Raw genomic sequence first — 23,894 nt, forward strand, 5'->3', positions numbered from 1 at the left:
ATTAAGGAAAAATAAGGGGTTTTTTTTGTTTTTTTTTTTTTAATTGAAGAAATTTCATTCAGAAGGTGATTGCATATATCAATGTTTGCCTGATACTTCACAGGACATGTAATACAGTTTTTCAGTAGTGATGGCCAGGAAAGCAAATGCTGTCATTAGGGATAGCTTGGGTGGAGAGCAGATAAAAATATTGAATTATGAAAATTTAGAATTTTTGAAGATCTCAGAGATTAAATTAATAGGTTTATGAATATTTGTTCACAGCCTAAAAGATAAAATCAACATTTAGCTGCTATGCTATGGGAAATTTAATTTGAAAGATTCTCTTCCTTCTTTCCTGCAGGCATTCATTTGTACTGAAATCAACTTCCCAGCCCATAAATAAGCAAGTAAATAACAGGGCTTTCCACATAACCAGAGGGGGGTGCTGGCAGAGGTACTGTGAGCAAAGGAGAAAGGACACTTTAGAGACAAAAGCCACATTCTCCAAGTCTGATTGCAAGGAGAGAGGACTTGCAAGTGCTCTTTCCCTTGTATTTGGCCAGCTTGTGCTGAGAAGTTCAAAACCAGGTTGAAAAGGAGAAGGGAAATGTTGAGAAGCTGGTGGGGAAGGGGTTTGGAGTGGCTGAGGGGTGACAGCTGGACCCACATGAGAGAGATCAGCCCCAGCTGCATCTCCTGCAGGGTTTGGGTCTCTGTGCTGGGATCAAGTGCTTCCCTCTGCTCCTGATGGGCTGCCCTGCTGAGACACGTCAGACTCACTCTGTCCTGTTCCTTGCCTGCCTTTGAACAGAGCCCTCATCACCTACTAAAACACCTCTGGACAGTAAAATCCCTATTTTTAAGCTAGTGCCTACAAAACTTTCCAGACTGTGTGCTCTGTAAACAGCAAGGTGATTTGAGCATAGAAATTAAGGAATCTCTATCACACACAGGAGTGGATTGCAATTCTGACTTGGAGTGTTATACCTTGACTTTGTCTTTTCTCTGTACCTAATGCACTTATTTCATACTCACACGCATTTCACTCTCTCAATTTTTCTGCTAGAGAATAATTCATTGTCTCAGTTGCAGTTCTGTAATTCCTCAAAGCCAAGGAAGTTTTCTTCCTTCAGTGCCTGCTTCTATCCAGCCCATGTTGTGTATCTGAGCTAGTGAATTGCACAGAAGCTGAGTTAACTGCTTTGTGTCACTTTATTTAAGCTCTAATACTTTACACACAAACTGAGTATGATATTGGAGGCAATCAATCTGAAGATAACACCAGTGGTTTCAAATAAGCACCCTATTAAGAAGAGTTTTTAGCAGTGTCCTGGTATTTGTTCTGAGATGAGGACAGGGGAGCCTTTGGGCAACAACGTTATTGTTAGAAAGTGATTGTCTTGGTTTCAGTTCTGTCTTTTCTCAGGGCTCAGTTATCTTAGTTTTGTGGTTGTTTGTTTGTTTGTTTTTCCTTTCTCCTTTTTGTTTGGTTTTGTTTTGTTTTTCTTCCTAGCTAAGTCTTTTTCAGCTCATTACCTGCACATGCCTCCCTTTCAAAATGTGAGGTAGAACAGCAGAACTCTCATCTGATGTTACAGGTGCTTTCAACCATTGTTTCCCCTTAGCATCCCCCATGGAATCCTTTTCATTGAGTCTCTGGGCTGGTGGTATTCACTGCACAGGCTACTGCCAATTGTGCACATCTTCACTTTGAGCTTTGTAGGTGACTTCTTGAAATCTCTTTGGAAAAACTTAAATGAGTCCTGTGCTCATGGCTGAGAAATTGTTCCATTCTAACAGTACAGACAATTTTCTTATTAGGGATTTGTGTAGGTTCCCAAATTCATAAGATGGTTTTCTCAACTCTAAATCAACTGTAAGTTTGAAAAACCCCAACATAGGCAAACACTTCTCCTCTTCCCCCCGCAAAAACCAAACCACCCCTCTCTTATCTCTTTTGTATGCACAGTAGTCCCCCAGACATGGTAGTACAGTGTGTTAGGCCCCTAAACACTATCAGGTCAGATCTTTTATGTGCATGATGTTCCTTTTCTCTGCCATGAAGTTTGCACTTCAGCCTTGTTAGAGGGCTTGAACTTTCTCTACTCATGGTTCTCACTGATGAAAATCTTGTCTCTTGCTATCTTTCATCTTTTCTTCTTTTTTTTTCTTTCTTTTGTGTTTCTTCCCCAGCCTCCTCCCCACCTCCTCCTCCCCCTTTTTTCCCAGCTTTTCCCAAGCTGTTGACTGTCCTGAGGGGTTTTTCATGTTTGTTTCCATTTGGAATGCTTTCCCCTGTCACACTCCCAGTATAGACCCAAGGTGCACACTGGGTCTGCTTCACCCATTGTCGGCTCAGCAATGCCCAAATGTCCCTGCAGTAAAACACCAGCATTCCCAGCTGCCTTTTGCCAGGGCTTTTTAAAACCCCATCATCCCCAGCTGCCTTTTGCCAGGGCTGTTTAAAGCACAGCTCTCTGCAGCTGGCACTGAGAGTTTGGTAAAGAGGCAAAGCCAAGCCCTAAGGGAGTTAGGGGAACTGGGAGCTTTTGCACGGAGAAGCAGCAGTTTTTCTTGGAAAACTCTGGAGCTGATGGACTCTGTGGGAAGCCTGTGGGCCCTGCAGCAGTTAGTGGCCATACAGACTCATCACTTCTTTGGTGACCTGAAGCCATTTATCAGCTCAGCATTTCATTGCAGCCTATTTAGGCTGACAGTGATTTAGCTCAATAACTAAAATTAGCCAGTGTCACTGTCACAAATATCTTGGTACTTTCAGCCTAGCAGAATTTCAAAAGACACTTTTCCTACCCTGTCAGGAAGGCCTTGTTCTCCTAAGAGACTCCTGAGTTTCTGAGAACCAGGATCCCAAGCTGGCATGAAGCCAAAGCAATCAATTATATCTCAGGTAACCACAACTTCTCAGGTGCCTTCTCTAAAGGCATCCTTGTCTTTGGATCTTCAGTACAGGTCTCAAACTACTGAAAACAGCTTGTTTTATGATGGGGAGTAAAACAATATCAGTACCTTAAGCCAAAGAGCCAAGGATTGAATTACCATCAATATGATTTGCCTTCCAGAGAAGGGCTGAGGCACATTGGCAAGAGAGTGTGCAGAGACCTGGCTTGCAGTCTCCCAGCTTGGCTTGTGCACTGCTTGAAGTGCATGCCCACTGCACATTTAGCACTCTCTCATCTGCCAAATGCTACTATTAGATTTTTTTCTTTATTTCTTTTTCTCTTAAAGCTGCTCTCAGTTTATATATTCCAATCTGTAGCCTGAACCTCAGCTGATCACACTACAAATTGCCTCTTGTTGATGGTATCTATTGTGCCTTTCCTAACTCACAACCTGGAAAGGATTGGAACCAGTGCCCTCAGGCCAGGCCTTAGAGTGAAACTGTTTTGCAATAGAGTTTTAACTGGACTCTTCAGACAACAAAAATGCTTTTATTGCCACAAGGATCCCTTAGCTAGTGCCCAAAGTTTTTTTCTGTCTCTTTGCATTGTTTTGTCTCACTCTAATGGGGAAAAAGGAAATGCATGTTTTCTTTGTTAGGAAATGAGAAGTGACAAACATTAAAAAATTATATTGTTGTATAACATCTTAAAATATTTCACATTTAACAATGTTTACGAAGAATAACATTATCAACTGCATATTTTTGAAGAGCATAATTACTTGTGCATGTTTGATGAAAAATCAAACAGGAATATATAGTGATTCAACCAAATAAGCATTCAAGCATCATGGATGCACACAGGATTAATAATAACATAGAAAAATATTTCCTTTAGGGAAAGTATGGAAAGCTGCCATGTTGTTTCCTCTTTCTATTTTCACTTCCTGAAACACTAAACTCTTCCAGTTCTGCTTTGCAAGAAGGCACATTACACTTGGAATCTGCATGCAGTCAGAGGGAAAACCCTGATGGGGAGACAAGCACTTGCCATAAATTAGCAGCTTTATGAATATTTGAGTTGGTTGCACTCCTGGAGCATCCTGGTGGGTCAGCTCTGCTGTGGCTGCACAAATGTGCTTCTCTGTGGTGGCAAGCACTGTGAGAATGGATCCAGGCTGACTGGAGGCAGGCTCTCTGTACACTGATTAACATCTGAGCATGATGTAGGGGAAGACTAAAATGAGGATAAAGGGTATTTTGTGTTAAATTATAAAAGAACATGCGGTATGAATTGCTCTCCTGTAGTTTTCATTGTGTATGTATGTAATGGGATAATGCATGTAAATCCTCATTAATCAACCAGAAATATGTTAAAAAAAAAGTTTAGCTAATTTCTTCCTCTTGTGGGTGACATTTATAAAGGTTCCAAATACCCTGGACATGCTCCTTTCAAGTAAGACTTGAAAGTGTAATACCTGTGAACTCAACAGTGTGTTTCACCTCAGAAGCTCTGAGTAATTTACAAGCAGCCTATTCCTAAGGTGTGAAAGTGTTACTACATCACCTACAACTACATGAGGAACCAGCAAGGCACACTGGTCACTGTCTGTTTTGTGTTGTTGTTGTTGTTTCCTATTGTGTAGACAGAAATTTTTGGGTTTAGAATGAGAGAGATGACCTGAGAAAATCAGTGTAAGAAGTCAGTGTCGAGTTCCAGGGAACAAGGGTAATTCATAGAAGATTGATTAAGTAATGAAGGGCTAAAGCTCTGTGCAGAGGAGCTTGGATGACATCATGAACTTGAAATGCAGAACAGCAGAGACTTTCATTTTATTAGATGCAAGAGCCCTGACTTAGAATTTTCCTTCCCTGAACACTGAATTTTTACTAATAAAGCATTAGCGTGTGTAGGCAGCCTATTCCTGTCTCCATTGTTATGCTGTGCTGAAAATACAGCAAGTCCCAGCCAGGGCTGATGTTGTTGGTGAAAGGAGCTGTTGTGAGAGAATTGTGGTTTTTTTGGTCACACTTCTAACAAAATAGCTGCTACCTTTGTTAGTCTTTTAAGTCTGGCAGATGATTTTACCCTTCCTCCCTAAAGCTGCTTTGGTTGCATTCTCTTTATTAGATAGGGACATATATCATTCCAAAGACATAATTAGAAAATCGAATATAAACACTTTGTGATAACTGTATTATGAATGCTGTGACTGTTATTGTAACTGCATGAAGCTGCATTCAGTTTGCTTTTCCATGTTGGTGGTTTAAACAAGAGAAATGGGCTGCCCAGCTTTAAACACTAGTCAGACCTGGGACTTCCCATGGCATCAGCCTGAGAGCAGTGTTGCAGCCTGCTTCTGGTAGGCATTTACAGGCAACTCTCTAAAGAGGGAGGAGAAAAAGCCAAAATACACAGAATTGCTACCACGATTTTCTTAAAAGGAAGCATGTATAAGTTTATGAAACACACAGGTATTTGCTTTCTGGAAGAGGTTTTCTTGTTAGACACTCTCCCCACCCTTTAAAGCTCTCAGATCAATCCTGATGCAAAACAGCACAACCTATTAATTATCAACAAAACCCTTCACAGGATGGAAAACTCATTTTACATAAATCCTTATTAGCCATATCTCCTCAGTGTAGCAGAACTTTACTTTTCATGTCTCTTGACAGCTCCCAGTTTGACAAAGGAAGCTTAGCTTCACTAAAAAAAAGCAAATCCATTTTTTTGGGATTCCAATTAACACGTTGACATTGTGTTATAGAGCTGGAGGTGTATGAAATTATTCCCTGGGACTTTACCACCACTGGGAAAGGTGATTGATTCTGCTACCTGGAGGAAGTAATAGATAATGTATTAAGTAACACAGGGATGGTTTGTTTTGTTCCCCCTAAGCAAAAGATAAATTTCATCTTCATTTTAATTTTTACATGAGAGGCAGCACCACACAGAGGCACAGCTGCAAAGCTCAAACTTCTGCTGCTCCATATTGGGACCCCAGTGAAGCAGAACATTAATCTGTACAGCAAACAAATGACTATCATTTACATAATTACATTTAGTCACAATTTATAACATATTCATAAGTGCATGAGTGAGAATGATGCATTTGCTATGTGAGGGATGGAAATTGTGGATCAGCCTGGGCTTTGCCAGGACAGGAGGAGTAACAAAAAGAGGTGATTTTCCAGTATGTTAGAAAATTCACAATTTTGATTTTGAGTCCAGCTGTCCTTGCCTGTCCTTTCTGGTCTATTTGTCCTGAGGGGTTTTATTTTTGTGAGTGACAGTGGGCTGAGGCTCTTTTGTATAAACCTATGGTAATTCTTACAGTAACCTTTGGGAAAAAGGGCAAAAATATGTTTTTCTCCAGATATGTTTCCATTAAAAACTCATTATTTACTTGGAAGTGAAAAAGAGTGACTAGAAATCAAAGGGACTTCCAATAAATGTCTTTTATCTTTGACTATGGCCCCTATGATTACCATAGTTGTACTACATGAGAAATTATATAGCAGAGTCAAGCTTTCATAAAATTTAAGTCCTCTTTCCCTAAAAGAGTATCAAATAATAATCATAGACATCACTTTTATCCCTACCAATGTTTGCTTTCTCCACTCTTACTTTTTTTTTTTTGTTTTTTTTTTTTTGGTTTTACCTCTTGTTTTCTTCTTTACTCTCCATTTTTTCCCTCTTGATTTTTACAAGTCAAAAGGGAAGCAATCATACCACCAAGTGATAGAACTGGTAGCAATCCTGTAACAGTTGCTTGTATTTGTCTCCATATTTCACGTTTTCCTGTAATTCTGCCACTGTTTGAGCAATTGGAAAACTATTTCTGAGATTTTTATGTTTTGTTTTGTCTTTAACTTCAATTATTTGTCTGAGTTTTAGAGTTCTCACATAAATGCGTCACTCTGTAATTCTGAAGAACATACAACTACAACTCAGATTTTGGTGAAAACAGAAAATTAGATGATTTAAAAAGCATCTCATCTGATAGAATCAATTAAAAAAAAAGGCAACATTCCGCTAAAACTATTTTTTTTTGTTTTTCTCATGGAAATTAGAGCCCTGACAGATAATTCTCTGTCCAGAAAGGATCAGTTTCCTAATCAGTATTTGTGTATGTATATGCTGGGGTTTTTTTGATTATTGGATATGCTGGTTTACTGGATATTGGTTTGCTTTGGCTTTTTTCCACCCAGCAACTTGCTGAGGGGATTATCACCTTCTCAGAGCAGATCAATAGCACAGCCAGGAGTGGCAGGTTGGAGATTTTGCTCCCTTCTTGTGGCTTTGCCATGACACTTGGCTAACAGGGTGCTCAGAGGTTGCATCTTCAGCTCTGGGGGCCTGAAGGGTTCAGTAGCAAAGGAAAGGATGGGATCACAAAGAGGTGACCCTTTAGTGAATGGGATGAAGAAAAATGTCTTGGTTTAGGCTGTACATGGTTTCACTTGTCCACTTTGCAAACCAGCAAAGAGCCTTAGATGCAAATCTGTCCCCTGTGTGCAGTGCTGCATTTAAACACGAGGTGAGCAAGAGGGCTGACAGTTTTCCTTTTGAATCAAAACCTTGGTCTAAATTCAGCTCTGGGAAGGTTGCCTGCCAGGAGTGCTAATATTCCTACAACTCCAAGTTACTCATATCTTTTCAGACTGTTGTGTAGGGAAGAGATGCAGTCAAAGAAATCCCAAAGAGAGCTTTTAAATGCAATAGCACTGTTCATTTCCAACTCCCACACATTTTATAAAAATTATATGTAATAGTTTCTAGAGTAATTTTCATGCAAATCTATTGCATTCTTCATAAAATCCAAACACGATGCATCTCAGTTGCACTTCACATGACCTCTCTGTTTTCAGAGATTTAAAATCCCCAAATCCCATAACTCCTCAGGCATTCCTTAGCACTGGCTTTGGTTGGGGCTTTTTTTTTGTTGGAGGGGGTTGTGGTGCAATTTTTTTCTTTTTAGTATATTGTGAGAAGAAAAACTACTTCTCAATCCTTTTTTTTTAAATGATCCTGGAAACTAAACTTAATAATTTAAAAAGACATACCTTGGAAATGAATTTGCAATTGGTGTACATTTTAGCTATTGATACTGTGGGCTTCTAATGCAAGTAGATAATCTGTGGGGGAACATGAGAAAAGTTCTGTGACCTCTGGGCTATTTCTGACTTCATCCCTTTTTGCTTAAATAAATCTTTTGCCTTTGTGCAACTCTTATTAACTCTCTAGTAGTTCCCATGATATAATGCCACTTTATGCAAAGCAGGACATTATTTTTCCTTTCAGTGGGATATCTTGTATTGGTTTCTCTTGTGGTCAGTCTGTGGCCAAAGGCAAGGAAGGAGGTGGTTCCACACTGAGTTACTGCAGTCTGCTGTAAATGGGGTTTCATTGAAGGATTTGGTACCTGCCTCTGGAGTTTTTGTAGGGTGCTCCTATCTATCCTTTTGTTTCATTCTGATCTTGGGAATTGCAGCCATTCCTTTTGACTGGCCACCTGGCTGTATGACTGACCAGGACAGCTGAAATTTGAACCATGAGATGAAGATCATGAAAATTCAGACCAATCTTTGAAAGCATGTTTTCCTTATTTAGTTCTCAATGAGAGGTCAGATGACTCCAGGCTTTCCTTTTTTGAATATTGTCCCAAGAAGCCTCAGACAAATATTTCTAGAAGTCCAAACTTGGTTAAAGATCATTGCAAAATAAGTACATTGCATAACATCTATTCTCTCTGGACTCAGTCCTTCCAGTCATATGTGACTGATGCTTGATACAGAGGAAATAAACATCACAGAGATATCAGGGCACCAATGGAAAATGTCAGGATTTAGAAAACAATAATCAAACAAGGGAAGAGAATGAAAATGAGGTATTGAAGGGTAAGAATGGACCATGAAGAAGGCTGAAGGATTGGGGAAGACAGAACATTACAAATATATAAAAGGCTTCTCTATATGAAGAAAAAAGCCTATGGAGAGATGAGTTATATTGTGGGAATCGTCTGAAGGAAATGGTAGAAATTTCATCACTGAAAATCCTTTTAGGGAAGGTTAGTAGCAACTAACAAGGTTTTGAAATGACAATCCTACAATTCAGTTTGTTATGGACCCCTTTATCCCACTGCAGCAATTTCTTTTCTTTTGTCCTTGCATCAGGTGCTGCATCTGTGTCTGGGCTGTGCTTGGTCTCAGAGTTGTGGTGAAAAAGGACTCACCATTATTATGAGAGGGGGAGGTATTACTGTGAGTTCCTTAAGTAATAGGAAGGTATCTAATGGGAATTAGTAAAAGTTAAAATTAGTAAAATTAAAATGGAAGTTCCCCTCAGTACTGCTCTACTGTGAAATGTTTCTTTCAGAGAATCTTAGAACCATAGATTAAATAATTATATGTAATTTTTCATCTTACTGAGTTTAAGTAAAATTTAAAAACTAGGTAAATACTTTTTTGGTGGGAGTAGTAGAACTGAGATATAATAGAGGCATATGCCAAATGATCAGTAATGTTATAGCTCAATATTGGGTAGTGAGTTGTTTTACTACATGTAGTAATGTGTTATTGGAAAATAGAGATGCCTTTCAGCATATGCCTGTGTCAATGAAATTGTATAGAGATCCCTAATGCCAATCAGCCTGATCATTTAGTGCTAATAAAAAGCTATCTTCTCGTTTTTATTCACTCTGCAATTACTGAACTGTGTTTCAATAGGAAGCTGACAAGCCCCTTGGAAGCAATAAAATAGAGTGGTTCTTGGAGATCACAATCCAGGCCAGCCTTCTATGTCTCTATAACCTTTAACAGGTTTTAGATCCTATGGGATTTCTAACTGACTCTCATAAAATTGATCCAGAGTTGTGAGGATTAAATAACACTCAGGAAGAAACCTGTTCTCAATCCAAAAATGGCCAGATCTGGAATGGTGGTGATATTTATCAAAGAAATAAGAGGAAAAAGAGCAATGAAAACTTATTTTCTAGCCATTATGAAAGCTCTCCATGCTGAAGAGACAGCATCTGTACTGCACAAGACAAATCCAGGCACATAATTTCCTTCTGTACATCAGCATGCTCAGCTCTGCCAAGAGCCCAGTTGAGGCTCTCTGGGAGGATAAGAGTGAGAGGAGGAAGGAGAGCACAGTTTATAAGACTGCTTAAGAGGATTTAGTCTTCATTTCCTGATGACAAGATAAATATTGTCTTGGGCAATTCCTAAAACCTAAAGTTTCTTGAAGTATCCCAGCCCACTGATAACCAATTCACAGATGTAACAAATACTGTGGGATGGCTTTTGGTTTTGTTTGTGGTATTTGGGACTTGGCAAAAAATAATTAAATCCCCCTAAACGTGAAAATTACTAGGAAAGGCTGCAACTTCCTGTGGTATACATGGGGGAGCAGAAAAAAAGAATGAATTTATCACACAGCAGAGTGATTAATAATATCATGATTCAGTCATAATTTATGCAAGTGCCGTGGCAACTCCTTGCCTCTGAGATTTGTGAACACAGTCCAAGCTCAGCAAGGGAAATGAGCTGCTCATCAGTCAATGCAGAGCGGGTTTCAGCTTTATCAAATCTCTGGGAGTCACATGGCAGTTTTATAATCCAGTCCAACCTGCTGCAAGAGGCATTCTAGGAGGTTGCCTAGGCCTCCCTTTCTTGTAGCTTTGAGGAAGGATAATCTGTTTTGCACATTTCTCTCAGCACTGTTGTAGTTGCATTTTTTGATGTGGTTATGGTGCCCATCTCAAAATCCAGGGTCCTTTTTCTCTAATTTACACAGGTGGTTCAGGTATTCTTACTGTACAGCAACCCTTGTTTCCTTACCCCTATTCCACTGTTGTATTCTAGCAAATAGAGGGCTATGGAAAATGAGTAGAACTTCAAAATTTTCCTGATATTCAAGTGCTGTCTATCTGTCCTACAATAACCCATGAAGAGAATAGGGCCTGATGATTGTTCCTTTTGAAGTAACACAGCTCAGAGCATATCTGCTTCCCCTCAGAATGAAGTTACAATGTGATTACTGTGCTTGATAGCAGTCTAAAATTAATCTGCAAGAAATCCTGACTTGAAGTGCTGTGCAGCTGCAGTTGAGCCCTGGCCTGGCAGAGCTTGGCCTCTGAGCTGTTTCTGTTTGTCCATCCACTCTGTGCCCACCTCAGACACAGCACAAAATCCAACACATTCATCTCAGGATTGGTATCCCTTTGTTGTCTTTTGACTTCAGACTCTGCCCATATCCTGCTCTCTATATTGAAATATTTCCATTTCAGATCCTAGGACTGAGAAATACATGAATTATTCAAGGAACAAGTGTATGCATTTGGAGTAATCACAAAACTCTTCAGAAGTGGAATACCTTTTTTTACTTTTTTTGAGCTTCAGTAAACTCTAAAAAAGGTCTTTTCTAACAAGCTGGCATAAATGTATGCATCATTGAAAGAAAGTAGTAATTCAGCAACAGTATGATAATACAAATTAGAAGCTTTCTTTCATAGTACATTTCTGTAAATTATGAACCTTAAAGGTCACATGACAGGCAGATGGAAGCTGATATAGTAAATCAAGTGAATGTTTACTGCTCTGGAAGCTCACATCTCTTCTCATCATTGAGGCTTTCTTCAGCCCCAACACACAGTAATTACCATTTTCACCAAGTCCAGTTTATTAGAGTATCTGAATGTGTCAGGGCAATGGAGGGCACATTGCAGCTGAAAGATCAGAGAGAAAACAGCTTCCCAGGAGAAGTACCCTGTAATTGAAAAGAATGCCTAGTTACAAATTAATAATTTGCCGTCCCTGGAAATTACTGGGTGTGATTACACTTCAGGCCTGTAGTCATTCCACTTGCTGTTGGCCAACATTTCGTGTTTGCACACCATGATCCCATTAAACCAGAAAGAAGCTGACAGCAGACTCCTGTGATGCTACTTGGTGTGCTTTTCGGAAAGGGGATGGCCAGGCTCTTATGGAAATCAGTTTTGAATGCTGCAAAAAGATTGATCCACCATGGCTCATCACATTATTTTTGCATGTGGGCAGTAAATGAAATCAGTAACAAACAAGTCTGAAGCAGTGTGCCTGTGTGAGTGTCAGGATGAGCAGAGCACATTACAGTTCCACTTGAGTTCCACACAAGTGGAAAAGTGGACAAGTTTCCTTGGGGCATTGCCTGGGGATCATCAGGCTCTGTGAAAGTTTTGCCAAGTCTCCACAGCACTGGGCAGTTTGAGGTGCTGTCTGTAAGGCACTCTTCAAATCTTTTACATTCTGAAGCTCGATATCCATCTATGTTTTGTTGCCAAGGTCTGGAGACAGACATGGTGCAGTTTACTGAGCAACTTTCCAGCCTTGAAGCTGTTATCCTAAGCCCTCCCCCTCATTCCCAAACCTTCAGTGCCTTTTGTAAGACACCACTAAGAGCTGCAATAAAAATACATTGCTGTTCAGCAGACTTTGAGAAAACTCAGCAGTGAAGGTGCAGTGTGTCTGTCCTTGAAGCAGATGCTGCCTTTAGTATGGAAAGGATTTGAAAGCTTCAATTAGGTGTTTGTTTCCTTGCTTTTCCCATAGGGCTCCAAGCCCCCTGCCAACACAAGAGAGTTAGAAATAGAGAAGGTGGATTAAAGTCTCCTACACAAATTCTACAGGAACTTCTTCAGGCCTTAGTTTGGAAATCCCAAAAGTCCAACGACAGTTCAGTGTGGTTGGCATACTAAATTGACATTATGAACTCTCAATATAAAGGTTTTGATTACCAATAATTTTAATTGCATTTAAACTCACTAATGCAAGTTAGGTGGTAAAACCAGTGTGTTAAACTTCAGGGCCTGGAAGCTGAAAGGAAATTCAAAGTAGAAGTAATTTCAATCAAAGGGGCGTTTTTCCTGGGAGTCCCTGCACAAAGGAGGAGGCAGCAATACTCTCTCTTAAAGGTTTCTGAACAAGAGAGGAAGAAATGCTTTAGCTGATTAGAGGCTGTTCTTCTCACTGTGGGAGGAAAATCTGCCTCAGACTGATGTTTAGTTGCAAGGACAGGGTGACCCAGTCCAATCTCAAGTCCGTAAACCTTTTATCTGTTCAAGAATGCTTGCTGCTGAATCATAGAAAAATAGAGTGGTTTGGGTTGGAAGGGAACTTAGAGATCATCTGATTGCAGCCCTGCTGCCATGGGCAGGGGACATTCCACAAGCTTCAGTGCCAAGGGAGATAAGGAATGCACAAAGAATTGACCAGCCAGTGCTGAAGTGTGTAGGCCAGGGAACCCTCGTTTGTCAAGTGAGCTTTCCTTGACTGAGCAGAGTCCAAATTCCCTCAGGATTTTTTTCAACAGTGCTTGAAAACAGCTCCAAACACTGCAATGTGCTTCCTCTGGGGCTGAGCGTAGAGCCTGTGCCACTTTGCCTCTGCCGGGCTGGGAGCACAGCCAACAAGACAGGGAGGCATTTAGTTTAAATATTCCTCTGCAAACTAGAGTCATTAAAAATGCTTCTCAAAGCACCTTCCCCTGATTGCCTTGCTGCAGCTGAAGCCATCAAACTGCAGCATGAAGCCTGTGGCACAGCCCAAACTCTCATTCAAATCTCTGTTGGCTTGGCACAGAGCATGGATCTCTATTGCTACCTACCCAGTGGTGCTGCCTTGCATCCCACCTGCTTCCCAGGAGGATTTGAATGACCTCTTCACCACCTTCCTGCAGGGATCAGCACAGGAACAGCCTCTGATTTCCCTCAGATTTATTTTTTTGAGGAATAAGAGGGGAATATTGCAGTGTGGCTTGGGTACCTGGGCTGTCGACAGTGCTTTTGTGTATGCTGCCTGTTTGCTCATCTTCTGTTGGAAAATTGGGTAAAAACTCTTGGCTGTGACTTGGAGCACGTCATAAAGTCAGAGGGAACTCTCCCTAGACAGCCTTACCCTTATGCACTCTCAGCTGTACATGAAATGCACAGATATTTCAGCACTGTCACCAGCTTCTGTCCCTACCCCACCAAAAGGCTTTTGTTTAAGGAACTTGCTGTTTCTCTTCCTTCCACTACAAGCAAAACTCAAGGATATGCAATAAGGGGAAATCTGTCTGAAGTAATAGCAGAACCTCTGTTGAAGCTGGTTCTTTCCTTCATTACCTTCTGCTGAAGCTGTGATGAGTAGGACTTAACTCATACTCTCACAGCTCTGTATTTTTTCCTTTTTTTCCCCCTTCTCAGTTATTTATCACATTGAACTGAAGCTTTGCTGAATGTTATTTTGTGGGAAAAGTGTTTAATATTTCTATAGTTCCCACTAGATGAGAAGGCCTTCAAAAGGTTAACAATATAGTTTATTACTTTAGATCATTCCTGCTCCTAATGGTTTTCTTTTTGTCCTCAGCATCCCAAATTCTGTGCTTTATAAATTCTTTATTAGATATCCAACTGTATTATGTGTTACAGTACATTAATTTCTCATTTTTAACCAGTAACTTGCTAATTAAGTAAGTACATCTTATAAAAAGCATAGAAATGTGTCTGATAAACAGGCATATTCTATTGAGCAGCACCCAAGCCCTGTGTACACAGTCCTTTCTTTCAGACCTGGGCAAATTTTAAGACTTTGGACTTGTATTGTGATGCAGACTTCTAGTATCTTTTTTGTGTTTTTGAGATCATTGTTTCCTCTTGAAAGCCTTTCCCTGCTTATCCATTTATCCATTCCTTTTTTTAAATTTTTAAATACTGTATTTATTTAGTTGCCAAGCCATATTTATCATTTTGGTTCTGTTTTCATTATTTACTACATTAGCAGCTGCTTGGTTAAAATCTTCCCACACATCAAAGTGCAAGTCAAAATATTCGAGTGAAAATGCAGCTCGGATTTTTTCTATTTATGTTATGAAGAATTAAGCCTTGAAGGCAGGAGGTAAATTATATGAGTAGGTTACTTAATCATTGCCTCCTAAATATAATTAACATTAACATGGTAGTTAACTTTCATGGTCAATTTTTAGTGCTAGAAGATCAGTGTTAGCACAATTGGAGCTTTTTCTTGCAAAATGTCTGTTATTGCATCTTCCCACTGTTCTTATGCTCAAGAAACCAAGTTTGAGCCAGATGACCAGATAAAATAATACAGATTTCCTTACTGGACACCTTAGGAAGATATAGTGAGTGATTACAAATATTTACTGTTGAAATTTCTCCTGACCTTCTGTTGATCACTCTCTGCAATCATTCTAACCCAGATAAAATCTCCATTGTCCCTGTGCAATTTGAGTGATAAAGCAGACTCCCCTTCCCTGCAGGCTACACCGTGGATATTATTTCTGGGATTTCTTTCTAATCACATTTTACTTTTCTTTCACACTCTTAGCTTGCATTGTGTTAAACTCCACTGAGAAATGCTTTGAAAACAAACAAAAGTCCTCTGTCTTTCTTTTACAAATATAAATACATATATATGTATATATATACACATATTTTAACTGGGGAGACTGCTCACATAGGAGACTTCAGTGTTTATATAGTTTCTGGAAGGGAAAGCCACCCATTCTGTGTGGTTGCACATTTTTATAGAGCATTATTGGCTTTCTGTTAATACAATTTAAAGGCTCAATGGTTTGCTTTTTGAAATAAGTACTTTGAATAAACACTTCTCACCCTTGTAAGTTTTCCACTCCTTTGACAAACCAGACACAATTAATAGGAAGGAAATTTTTCTTCAAGTGAAGGGGAAAAATACATTCTATGCAGTTTTTAAATCAGTAGAAGGGAATTTGTCAAAACAATAGAACAATTTTTTTTTTTTTTTGTTTTTTTAAAGAAAAAAAAAAAAAAAAAGGAAAGAAGCCCAAACCTCTATGCTCTGCAGTTTTTTATTATAAATAAATAATAAATTCTGTGCTAGAATACTACAATTTTTTCATGCGCTTGTCCCTTCAGCTGTCATTGTGGATTTTGCCTTATGATAGCACAAAGTTGATAGCCCTCTCCCCTGTATTTGCATCGATTTATTTTCACATGTTCTGAGATAACATGTGAAACTTCTCCTACTTTTTTACTTAGTTAGCAAATACAGTGCTCTAGAATTCAAATAAGTAACACCTCTCCTCTGACAGCTTTCCAGTTCACTGCAAGTACCCACCACTGCAAAAATGAGAGCACAGGGGGCTTGGTTTGTTTGCTTTTACATAAAGCTGAGAGTTCTATGTATATATCCTGTGCATAACCCTGCCAGTTATAACAACAACAACCTGCTTTTCATTTGGCATTTGTTTGCTTCTTCCAGAAAGTGGAAAATGCTGAAATAGGTCACAAAGGTGGGGACACCCTTTCCCTGCCCCATCAGTGGCCAGAAGGACGTGGCTTTGTTTGTCACTTGGTTGGCCTCAGAGCACATGGGGTTTGGGCAGCAAGTTGGAATGTGCCTCTTGTTCCTTTCTAGTTGAAGTCCAAGAGGTGGCTCAGGTTGGAGTAAGGTGACACAGGAGTGAAATCCATATAGAAACAGGGCTCAGGCTCCCACTAGCTGGGCAGCAATGCAGTTCCCCCCCAAAAAGTGAATGTTTCTGTGCTGCAGCACACAAACTCTTTCTGTGTGTTGCCTCTGAGTGACTCCTAAAGGAAGAGGTTCTGTAAATGTTCAGTGGATAAGGCTGAAAACAAAAAAAAGGAGAATACATGCAACATTCTTGGAATGGAGCCTTGTGTCTGTCTCCCACAGTCTCCCCCCAGATTGCAGTGGGACAGGGTGGGTGAAATCTGCACTGCCTTTGTTCAGCTGGTTCAGGGGGTGCTGCAGAATACCGAAAGTGTGAGTTTTGGAGCTGCCCCCTCATTAAATTCACCTTTTTGTTGTTGAACAAAAGACAGCTGGAAGTTTTCTCCGTTTTGTACGTGCAGGAATGGAGAGAGAAGGAAAATTTTGTTTTCAAAGAAAAAAAAATGCATAGGGCAGTGTTTTTCAGCTTGGTGAGATTTGCACACATACAGAGAGACATGTACATGCACAAGATATTACATACTTTACACTTCTATGTGACATAACACTGCATCACCTGAGCACCTATAAAATATTTTTTTATTACAGTAAACTTGTTAGAGAGCTTTTTCATTCTCTTGGGGAAGTGAGGCTGGAAACACTAAGGGCCACAGATCTACTATATACTATTAAGGCAATTCTGTTACCCTCCTTTCATGTACTTTTTTAGCAGCAATTTCTTGGGTTTAAGGGGAGGTTAATGTTGATTTCTTTGTTTGGCATTTTTTTAAATCATAGAAAGGAATTTAATTTTCAGAGCTAGAAACTGAGAGATTAAACTCCACGCACATTTGCACTTTAAAGATCTATCTGCAGCTGACAAACTAATTCTGCAATAAAAGGTGGGTTTTGGTGCATCTCTTATGCTAATCCTGCCTAAAATTTAGTTTCTCATGGAACCTGAAGGCAGGTGGAACTGTGCAACGCAGTGTAAGAGGATAGCTGGTCAGGGTGGAATTCATTCTGGGTTTATATCCTTTCTCCATCTATGTAACCCCTTTGATGGCAGCAGTCATGGCAGCATGTGACTAGAGGAACATGTTTGTATAAATTGGATTATGTAAAGTAAGAATTCTGGGGCATGAATTTGTATGGATTATTGCCAGAGTGAGATCAAAAACTCCCACTCTTGTACCTCCTTGTGTTCTTATAGGAAGTGTCATTTTGGCAGTTCTGGATGTATAGGATAACAGAAAATGTATATTTATATAAAAGCTCTGTACATTCTTGTGGCTTCAGCCTGTTGCCTAGCCCTGGCAAACAGATTTATTTCAGATTTGTTCTGGAAAGTCTGTAGCTGGAAGAGGGCTGAGTAGTGTGGTCTTGGCCCATTTGTCACAGCTCCTCAGGATAAGTGACTGTCACAGCCTCTCGTGGACACCTGCCTCTGGCTCCTCACCAGGGTCATTCCGTGTGTCATTCCAAAGAAACCTTTCCTGTGACACTGTCGCAAGAGAGGGATGGCACTTTGGACAGGCACTCACATCTGGGACAGCACCCAAAATTTTTAGTTTGTAAGTGCATTGACAGGACAGTGGATGTCTCTGAATTATGCTAAATTTTTATTCAATTTTGTTAACTATGCACAGCCTACATAAATTTATGGGAATTTTTTTTTCTTTTAATTTAACAAAGTGGGAGTTTGCTTTTTTCATTCCACAGACAAGTAGATGTGGGTGGATTTCAATATGTGGGCAGTTTTCAAGAGTAATAGAGGCACAAGAAGTGAACCAGGGGAAGATAAGGACATCACCAGTACATACTGATCCAAGAAATTTTGACCATGCCATGGTGGCCACAGCACCTGGGTTTGAGCAGAGGGCAGTGACCTTGTCTCACCACATTGCTAATTATTCCTTATATTTACTATGCCAACTTCAGTACCTGATGGATATCAAACTTTTCACTTACCAGCTTGTTAGATCACCCTGAATTATATTTTATCATAGCCCCGGGGAATAATAATCACCATTTTATTACATTTGTCTGAAGAAGCTGGAATTCATTATTGCAGTTTTCAGCTAAACATTATGGAGCAACAATGAGGTTGAACTAACATATACTTACTAATTAGCACTAATGGTAATTAGGAGGAGAGAAAAAGAATTGCCAGTAATAGATTTTCCCACATGATTCTGAACAGGGTAGCACAGAGCCATCTGAACTACCTTACTTTTAATACTTTCTAAAAATCATTGCTCAGCATTTCAGAAGCGCAAGTTCTTTCCTTGTGAAATACAGGTCAGATTGTATTAGACTGGGATCTAATTTAATGTAGCTCCTACTACTCCCTTAATTTCCCAAAGCACTTTACAAAGCAATAACAGGAACTAGTAGTGTGATACAGAAGCAGGTAAATCTATAACTTATTTGCAGTCAGCTGGTTCCAGGCTTGTTTTTAGCTTGTGTAGCTCCACTACCTGTGGTGTGAGACTGATTTACACTAGTTAGGGTTTGGTCCAAAGCCAAAGATGTGTACATAAAATGGCCAAGCATATGAAGAGCTATTTTAAAGAAAAATGAATGGTCAGCCAGGAGAACCCATTTATTCCTATTACTTTTTAGAGCCTTGTGATCCAATACCCACAGAATTTAATAAGAGGTTTTGGCTCAAGTCCCATGTGAGCAATAAGATCCTAAATTTTTCTCTGAAGGACACTAGCAAAGGAGATTTCATTAAATGTCCCATCCACTACAAGCCACTTTTGTAAGTGAAAGTGTGTTGCAAGTACTGAAAGTCATGTGGAAGAACATGTGTGATTATGTGCTCAGAAGAGAAAGAGGAAAACAGAGGATTGTTTTTAAAATGATTTATTGTTTGTCACTGGCACTCTGCACTCCAAGTGAGAAGCAAATTTGAGGACAAGAAGTTGATGTACCCAGGTAGTTGTCTGAAGTACTTGCGGAGTATCTGCAGTCTCACTGTCTTTGCATATCCTCCCTTGACAGAGATCAAGGCTTGAATGAGGAGTTGTTCTTGACACCACAATTAATTTCATTTTTTTTGCCTCTCTGTTTTTCAAACTCCTTTTCCCAAGGAGGGCAGCGGCTGCACATCTTTACATCAGGTGTCTTTGGTGTCTACAATCCCAGGGCTCCAGCTTGGTTTTTCTTTTAAACTCTCCTATCTTTTTCACTGACTGAAAGGCTCACAGAGCACAACTCTGCCTTCCAATCTTAAAGCAAATCCAGTGGCCACTGCAGGTAACCTGGAGTTAATGAATTACTTGTACATTCTTTTGGCCATTAGATATGTCAGGTCTGTTTGCTTCTCACCTTCTGAGAATCTTGTCCTTGACCCCTGGTGCTGTTGATATCTGAATCAAATGTCTTCCTTTTACTGTTTGCACATTTTATTTCTTGATGGGACAGCATGACCATAAGGGTACCACAGGAAGGAAATGTGAGCCTTGTTTAGGGATTATGTATGAAATTTGTTTTGTCATGGATTTCTTCGTATTATGTGTACATAACAATTTCCCTTCAGCTGTACTTGAGTTTGACCTTTCTGGCTTGAAAATAAGGTTGATATTATTTCATTGTACAATTCATGTTTTGCTTTTTCATGTTTTAAATTTCTTGGGAAGGGGAATTGCTCTTTCTGGTGTTTTTGTCCCAATAGTATTGTTCATTTTCTACACTAAAGCATTGACTCAAAACATCTTTCTTTTTTAGAAGAACAAATCTTTTCATTACTTTTCCCTTTCATATATGCAAAATCTGCTTGATAATCCTTTGTCCAGCTCTCCAAGAGTGTTCTCTTAGTACCTATCTTTAGCAAATTGGGAAAGCTGACTGACTCTTCCCACATTTCAGCTGGAGGCTTTGAGATTTTGGAAGTACTGATTATTCCAGCCTCAGTTTTATCAAAATGTCTATACATTCAGTCAAAAATATGCAGCACTGGGATCTACAACACTGTTAGGTCTCCAGAGAAATGGGAAGGGAAGGAATCTCCTGTGGGAATTCTTCATGAGCAGACAACAGCAGCAAATCAGCTATTTTAGCTGCTTCTTTGCAGACATTTTGACAATCTGTTGCAAGTTATACCCCAAAATGCAGCCTTCCTTCTCTGCTTTTCTTCAAGTGATGATGTCTCCAGATATCTAGCTCTAAAGCATATTCCCCCTCGATCCACTTCAAATGACACTTCTTGTGTGATGAGCTTTCTGCAGATGCCCACTGATCAGCGGGATGGCTCCAAATCCTATTATAATCTGCCAGGTAGAAATAGATAAATCTATTAGCCCAGACTGGGCTTGTTTAATCATCGTGACAGCTTCCCATGAGCCTGCATTCATCAGATTCCCTCAAAACAGCCAGCTTCCACATCATCTGACAGTTACATTCCCATGGCTGGACTCTGGGTTCCTACATCTTTAATCTGCATTCATTTACTCATGAATAATCCAGGTGCTTATCCACCCCCACCCCCTCTTTTTTCCTCTTTTTTTTTTCATTTTAAATTGGTTACTGGATACCGAACTGATGGCTAAAATTGCTGCCATTATTTTTTGATGTAAACTTTCTGAATATTTTGTCAATCAAAATAAAGTGAGCAGCTGAACACCTTTTTCTGTATACCAATAGACACTGGGCAATCTAGTTGAGCACATGCTGCCAGAGCCACTCTGGAGATCACATCAAACACATGGATAAGCACTCTCTCTGCAGAATTACTGCAGCTTTACCTCCTCTGTTAAAAGAAGGAAAAATAAAAAGGTCAGAAAACAATGAGAGGGAAAACATTACTTATAACTGAATAATTGGCACGTTGTCAGAATTTTACTTGGTAAAATACATAAATTACATGTATTGTGTGTGGGACATGAAACTTTTGATTCAGTCATGTGAGGGGACAAGTGACACAAATCAGGTTTCTGCATGGCATCCATGAGAGCTTTCCTGGCACCAGTGGATTTCACTGAGATGTGTAGCAGCTTTAATAAGGCCAATTCCTTATTAGTCCTTCATAACTTTCTGTCTCACCCAAGTCAGAGTCATGAGCCGTTTTCTGCCTCCTTTTCTACTATTCTGGTCACTGGGGTTTGTTTTGTACCTTCAAATCACTCTGTTGAATAATTATAAAAGCTAAAATAAAATTAGTTCCTTTAGTTCTTTGCAGATGGAAAAATGAGAGGCACTGCTGACCAAAGCATTGGTGTGGCTCTTCTCTAGAAATGTGTGTTTGGTAGAATGGCTTTAATCCCACAGCCAACATCAGCAACAGTGGGTTCTGTCACAGTAAAATCCCCACAGCTGTGTGTCAGCTTTGCAGCTCTCTGTGGCTGCAAATCTGTTAATAATGACATGAGGTGATTGCTTCAGGCCAGCTTGAAAGTATATCAAGGCAAGAAATTTTACCTCCTGCAGAAGACAGCAGTAGATATCTAAGAGTCACATTTCCAAGGTATGCTCTCCAAAACTCCTCTGAGTTGTAGTTTAAACCTTGAGATGTGTAGAGTCCCTGCATGGAGAAGAGTCTCAGTGGGTTTTTTCCCAGTATGTTGCTCCCAGAACTCACATAAACTTTTAGCATCTCCAGCATCCTGTGGTAATGAGCTTCACAGTTTTAATTGCATTTTCTGTGAACTTTTTAATATGCTTTCTAAAATCTGTGATCTCTTCATTTAACTCCCCTTAATCCTTGCATTAGAAGAAAAGTGAATAATTGTCTTCTGTGCACTTTTCCATTGCTCCATTGATTTTATAGATCTGTGTCATTTCTTCCTTACTTATCTGTACTCCAAATTGAAAAGTCTTAATCTGCTTAGCCCTTCCTCACATAGGAGAGCTGTTCCTTACCCTGGTAAGGTAAGATCAGCATCCTAGCTAGTTATGTAAAAATAGGAATAAGTCTAAACCATTGAAAGATTTTTAATTTTTTTTCTAGGTTGGCTGTAAAGTTATACAAGAGGTAACAGCTCTGTAGTAAATACTTGTCTTGAAAGATTTTTTAGTAATCAATGCCTCTTAATTTTTTTTCTTGGTGAGGGGAAGTAGTGCTCCTAGTCTCCAGCTGTTGCATAAATATTTGTCAGCCCCAGGATCCTGAACTGATTGAAGGTATAGCTCAGTGCCTATTGCTCTCTGTATTAATCCACAGATCTCATCAGCCATCACAGTCCTCAGGCAGGAGACCTCCATGGAAGGCAGAGGATGTGGAAGAGGCATTGTAGCTAATTAGCTGAATGACAAGAATATCAATTACTTCATTATTAGAGCCCACTGCTTCTTCATAGCAGCAGAGGGAATTGCCTCATGAGCAGCAAAATCTGATTCATGGTTTCTGGCTTTCATCCTCTCTTCCACCCTCCCAGGCCAGCAGATCCTTCAGCTGTGCTTGGTCTCCTCAGGGCAGCTTCTCAGATGAAGTTCATCCTCTCCATAGGTCTCCAGAAATTTATCTGGGCCTTTTGAGCCACAGTGTCTTTAAATGAGGTCTACACACCTTCCAAAATGCAAACTTTGCTCTTTCAGAGGGTTTCTGATCTGTTCCAAGGGAAGGTGTGATACTAACACACGACAGCATTCCTCACACTCGTAGCCCACCATAAACATGGGACAATAATTGTGGGGTTTGAACCCAAACTCACAGGTCTGTGTGGGAATCCATCTACTGGGAGCAACAGGGCTGCACCAGCTTTCTAGGCAGTCACTACACAGCAAAATTTTTGTAACTCTTCATTCAGATTCCACCTCAGGAAGGCACTGTGTGGAGGCAAAGATGACACCAAAACCATGGCTCTACAGGAAGGTGCAGAGCAATCCTCTCCAGCATGGAGCTCCTGGGCTGGAGCAACATTGCTCCAATGGACAGCAGTTTTTCCCCAGCTGTCATGTATTCCCAAATGTTGGGATACACAGGCACCAAACTGTTAAAGCACTGGGTGCTCTCTGATTTGTGTTTCTTGAGGAAATTTCCAGTGAATTTCCCTTGCTGTGCTTGGCATGTGAGGACATTGAGGAGCAGCGTGGCAGGGAAAGGGCATACACAGTCAGTCACACACAGGGTGTCACACATGGCAGCTTGTGAGTGCATTCCCTGTTTTTTACCAAATAAAAATAAAAGAACGTAAAAGTCCATGTAAAACTGAAAAGTCCAAGTGAAATAACTTAAAAGGCTGTGACTCGCGGCTAGTCATGACAAGTGCGTTTGTCTTCTGAACATAGTCCATCGGCCCATGAGTAGCTGGATGTTGGAGCGGTAGCCCCCTCCTCCTCTGCGGCTTGCCTCCGAAGAGAGGTTGAAGGAGAGGGGTCGCTCCTTTCCATGGGCTTGTTGCAAGGCACAGTGGCACCCGGCGCTGTCAGTTTTCTCCGGACTAGCTCGCGAATCAGGGGGGTGAAAATCAAAAGTGAGTTGGGGAAATGTACTAAAAGACAAAAAGGGAACAGTTAGACACAAAATACTTAAACAGATGGTTCTGCCTCAAATAAAAAGTTCAAATCAGAAGCAAATGGTGAGGAGACTGGA

At 40.1% G+C, this 23,894-nt stretch overlaps 1 long non-coding RNA gene across 1 annotated transcript in view; it reads left to right on the forward strand.

Moving 5' to 3' along the window:
- The window catches only part of LOC131561600 (uncharacterized), a 34,604-nt gene extending 11,352 nt beyond the window's left edge, over window positions 1–23,252 (forward strand). The window contains exon 3 of the long non-coding RNA XR_009275093.1: window positions 23,110–23,252. This is a non-coding gene — a long non-coding RNA (uncharacterized LOC131561600). The remainder of the gene's footprint in view (window positions 1–23,109) is intronic.
- Window positions 23,253–23,894: the final 642 nt, after the last annotated feature.

This window comes from Ammospiza caudacuta, chromosome 9 (genome assembly GCF_027887145.1).
Source record: "Ammospiza caudacuta isolate bAmmCau1 chromosome 9, bAmmCau1.pri, whole genome shotgun sequence".
NCBI lineage: Eukaryota > Metazoa > Chordata > Aves > Passeriformes > Passerellidae > Ammospiza > Ammospiza caudacuta.